The sequence below is a fragment of the Giraffa tippelskirchi genome, chromosome 12, assembly GCF_054371585.1.
Source record: "Giraffa tippelskirchi isolate mGirTip1 chromosome 12, T2T-mGirTip1v1.2.pri, whole genome shotgun sequence".
Classification (NCBI taxonomy): domain Eukaryota; kingdom Metazoa; phylum Chordata; class Mammalia; order Artiodactyla; family Giraffidae; genus Giraffa; species Giraffa tippelskirchi.
Window position 1 is genome coordinate 122,386,667 of NC_137286.1, and position 5,489 is coordinate 122,392,155.

The following is a 5,489-nucleotide window of genomic DNA, read 5'->3' on the forward strand; positions in this document are numbered from 1 at the left end:
AAATGAAGTGAAGAATTAAATTTGACTGAAGTGTTTGAACAGAAGTAGTTTGAGATAATGTATAGTAAGGGTAATGTGGTAATGATGCAGGGAAAATGGTTGTAAAATGAGATAAGCAGGTAATAAAATCTGTAGCTATCCAGATACTTAAGTGAGTTGATCTGTTGTTTAATACAGTCACTTATTCATTCAAGCATTTCTTGACTGCCTACTATGTGCTGAATCATTGTGTACCCCTTGTGCAGAAATCAGATTCTGAACTTAACTCTATTCCCAAAATGATTTAGGATTTAGGAAGAGTTAACCAGGATGTAAACCAAGTTAACAAGTTAACCAAGAAGCAAACAAAGATAAGAAGTCAAGGCTTCTTGCTGCCTTTCATCTTCCCTGACAGAACAATCAGAGGCTGCACAGAGACCATCTGTGAGTGGTCTCACTTTCAGAAAGGCAACACGGGGACATACCTGGTTGTCCAGTCATTAAGAATCTGCCTTCCAGTGCAGGGGACGCAAGTTCGATCCCTGGTCTGGGAACTAAGATCCCACATGCCCAAGGAATAAGTAAGCCCAGGCACTGCAACTAGCGAGAAGCCCATGCACCGCAATGAGGACCTGATGCAATGTAACAAAGAAAGAAAGAATGAAAAAAATATATTGAGTGAAAAATAACCATTAAAAAGAAAAGAAAAGCAATGCAACACAATGTGACCAAGGCCACATAGAGCATGAGCCAAGCTGGCTGACTTGGGACTCTTTCGGTATGGGGAGAGGCAGTCTAGCATGTGGCTTCAGGGCAAGAGTTCTGGATGCAAGTCTGGCTTAATATCCTCACTGTCACTAGCTAGCTGTGTGGCCTTGGGCATATCACTTCATCTGTGATTATGTTTCCTCCGTGTCACAGTTTCTTCATCTGTAATACAATAAAGTGCTTGCTCAGACCAGCCTGGTATAGGGCAAGTACTTAAACATCAGTTATCAAAGTTATTATAACATATTTGATCTAAATAAGGAGGGATGACTCTCTAGAGAGTCTTGGGCATTTTATTTTTAAGTCTGTGGTATCTCTCAGGGCCCAGGGAATGGGGCTCATGGCCTTGCTTCCTTCTGTTCAAGACCATTGTCAGAGTTGAGAGCTGTTTTGTTGTTCAGTCGCTCAGCTGTGTCCAACTCTTTGCAACCCCATGAACTGCAGCATTCCAGGCTTCCCTGTCCTTTACTATCACCCTGAGTTTGCTGAAACTCATGCCTATTGAGTCATTGATGCAATCCAACCATCTCATCCTCTGGCACTGCAACTAGAGAGAAGCCCATCACCCCCTTCTTCTTCTGCCCTTAACCTTTCCCAGCATCAGGGTCTTTTCCAGTGAGTCAGCTCTTCACATCAGGTGGCCAAAGTATTGGAGCTTCAGCTTCAGCATCAATCCTTCCAATGAATATTCAGAACTGATTTCCTTTAGGATTGACTGGTTTGATATCCTTGCAGTCCAAGGGGCTCTTAAGAGTCTTCTGCAGCACCACACTTCAAAAGCATCAATTCTTTGGTTCTCAGCCTTCTTTACAGTCCAACTCTCATATCCATACATGACTACTGGAAAACACAAAACTTGACTATACAGAACTTGGTTGGCAAAATGATGTCTCTGCTTTTTAATACACTCTCTAGGTTTGTCATAGCTATTCTTCCAAGGAGCAAGTATCTTTTAATTTTGTGGCTGCAGTCACCATTTCCAGTGATTTCAGAGCCCAAGAAAATGAAATCTGACATTATTTCTGCATTTTTCCCATGAAGTGATGGGACCAGATGCCATGATTTTTGTTTTTTGAATGTTGAATTTTAAGCCAGCTTTTTCACTCTCTTTCATCTTCATCAAGAGGCTCTTTAGTTCCTCTTCACTTTCTGCCATTAAAGTGACATCATCTGTATATCTGAAGTTGTTGATATTTCTCCCAGAAATCTTGATTCCAGCTTGGGATTCATCTAGGCCAACATTTTGTATGATGTACTCTGCATATAAGTTAAATAAGCATCTAAGTTATATAAGCTGCGTGACAACATACAGACTTGATGTACTCCTTTCCCAATTTTGAGCCAGTCTGTTGTTCCATGTCCAGTTCTAATTGTAGCTTCTTGTCTTGCATACAGGTTTCTCAGGAGGCAGGTCAGGTGGTCTGGTAGTCTCATCTCATCAAGAATATGTCACAATTTGTTATGATTCACAGAGTCAAAGGCTTTAGCATAGTCAGTGAAGCAGAAGTAGGTTTTTTCCTGGAATTCCCTTGCTTTTTCTGTGATCCAACGGATGTTGGTAGTTTGATCTCTGGTTCCTCTGCCTTTTCTAAATCCAGCTTGTACATCTGAAAGTTCTTGGTTCACATATTGCTGAAGCCTGGCTTGAAGGATTGTGAGCATAATCTTGCTGGCATGTGAAATGAGTGCAATTGTATGGTAATTTGAACATTTTTTGGCATTACCTTTCTTTGGGGTTAGAATGAAAACTGACCTTTTCCAGTCCTGTGGCCACTGCTAAGTTTTCCAAATTTGCTGGCATAATGAGTGCAGCACTTTAACAGCATCATCTTTTAGGATTTGAAATAGCTCACCGGAAATTTCATCACCTCAGCTTTGTTCACAGTAATGCTTCTTAAGGCCCACTTGACTTCACACTGCAGGATGTCTGACTCTAGGTGAGTGACCAGACCATCATGGTTATCCAGGTCATTAACTAGATTAGAGCTGTCTTACCTCTGCCTTTTCTATTTGTTTTATGCCACATCTGTTTCCATTTAGTCTGTATACCCAGGTTGGGTAAATAGATGCTTAAACATTTGAAAATATATATCTAATCCAAGTCTGGTTCATTTATTGTATTTTATCATAAGTATAGTACTAATGAGAATTGTAGGGAAACATCAGTATTTCCAAGAAGAAAATCAATTGATTAGTTCCCCAGTGTTCCAGTTTCAAATTATCTTCAGAGAATTGAACATTTCAGATCCAGTGCTCATCTTTTTTTGACTCAAATTCCCAGTCACATTATTAGCTAAGAATGCAAATACTAAATAGCCTGTCACCCTCCCCTTCTTTTTTTTTTTTTAATGTTTTTAGAGCAGTTTTAAATGAACAAAATCAAATGGAAAATGTTTAGAGTTCCCATTTACCCTCTCACCCCTTCACCCCATCTCTGTTTTCTCTCCTTTCTTTACATATCAGTTATACAACTTTAAAAATTTTTTTGGTGATTGCTCTAAACTTTATAGTACACATTTAAAATCAATTCAAGTCCAAATGGGAAGGGGGAGTGGGACATTAGTGTTTAATGGGGACAGAGTTTCAGTTTAGGAAGGTGAAAATTCGGCAGATGGATAATGGTGAGAATTGCACAACAATATGAATGTACTTAGTGCCACTGAACTGTACAGTTAAATATAATGAAAATAGTATGTTTTATATTATGTGACTTTTACTACAATTAAAAAAAAAGGTTATACCACCTCACAGATGATACAAATATCTTATAATAACCAAATATTTCCAATTCAGCCCCTTCCATTCTTTTTACCTTTGCAGTCATTCATTACAGTTAAATATAGGCATAGATTCTTAATCAGATACATTGTTACCATTATTTTGTGTACAAATTATTATGTTAGATTAATTAAGAATAAGAAAATAAAAGTTTTTATTTTACCTTCACTTATTCATTCCCTGATGCTCTTTCTTTCTGTATGTAGACCCAAGTTTCTTACCTATGTCATTTTCCTTCTCTCTGAAGAACTTTCAGCATTTTTTTGAAAATCAGATTTACTGGCTACAAATTCCCTCTGAAGTCTTTATTTCTTCTTCACATTTGAGGGATAATTTTGCAGGCTACAGAATTCTAGGTTGGTTTTTTTTTTTAATGTTCTAAATATTTCACATAAACTCTTCTTGAGTGTGTAATTTCTGACGAGACATCAAGAGCACTTCTTTGCTTCTTTAAAAGTAGAATATTTTTTCTCTTCTGTTTTCTTTCCAATTTTTTGCCTTTATCTTTGATATTCTAAAGCTTGACTACTACATGTTTAGGGTAGGTTTGTTTGTTTGTTTTCATTTAATTTGCGTGGTGTTCTCTGAGCTTCCTGGTTATATAATTTTGTGTTTGACATTAATTTGGAAAAATTCTCAATCAATATTGCTTCAAATATTGCTTATGTTCCTTCCTCTGTTTCTGCTTCCTCTGGTATTCCCACTACATTTGTGTTACACTGTTTGTAGTTGTCCTACAGTTCTGGGACACTCTGTTCTTTTTTTTAATTTTGTCTTTTCTTGTTCATTTTGGGGCAACTTTCTGTTATCATATCGTCAGACTCAGAGATTTATTCCTCAGCTATGTCACGTCCTACTGAGCTCATCAAAGGCTCTCTCCGTTTCTGTTATAACGTTTTTGATCTCTAGCATTACTTTAAAATTTTTTCTTAGAATTTCCATCTCTCTGTTTATATTATCCATCTGTTGCATGTTGTCTGCTTTTTCCACTAAAACCCTTAGCATATTAATCATTGTTTTTTAAAAATTTCTGGTCTGATAATGCCAACATTTCTACCATATCTGACTCTGGTTCTGATGCTTGTGTAGTCTCTTTAAACTGAGTTCTTTGTCTTTTAAAATACTTCATATTTGTTTGTTTGTTTGCAGGTGGGCAAGATGTAGGTGGGCAAAAGATCTGCAGTAAATACAGCTTTATGCTGTAACATTAGTGTGTGGGGGAGGAGAATTGTTCTCTAGTCCTGTGACTATATCTCAGTCTTTTGTATAGTCCAGTACCCCTGGACTGTGAACTTCGTCAGTGCTTCTCTGTCCCATCAACTCCCTTAGGTGGAGCAGGATGGGTAGAGGGAGCTAGATTGGATAGTTCTGCTTCTGCCAGGTAGGTTAGGCTTTGATAAAATCCCATCACATTGCATGCCTGCTCAGTCACTCAGTCGCGTTCAACTCTACAAACCCATGGACTATAGCCTGCTAGGCTCCTCTGTCCGTGGGTTCTCCAGGCAAGAACAGTGGAGTGGGTTGCCATTTCGTCCTCCAGGGGATCTTCTTGACCCAGGGATCCAAACCACATCTCTTGTGTTTCCTGAATTGGCAGGCAAGTTCTTTACTGCTGTGTCACCTGGGAAGCCACCCCTCCCCACGACCAGGTTAAGCTCTGGTAAACATAGTTTCTCTCAAGAGCAGGTCTTATTAAGAAGAACAGAATGTTCTGACATATTTCCAAATAGTTCCTTTTTCCTTCCTCTTCCAGAAGTGTGAGGGGACTTTTCTAAAATATTCACTGTGACAACTTGATAGAGCTCCAAGAAGTAAAATTATCTATGATTTTATGCAGTTTGAAAATGATATATGCCTAGCCTAGGTGTAGTGTTCCTTTTTTTTCTTGTACTTGCCCAGCTTGGTGTTTGCACAAAAGTGTGACTTGTTTCCCTGGGAATTTTTAGCTCTCAGAATTGTCTGCA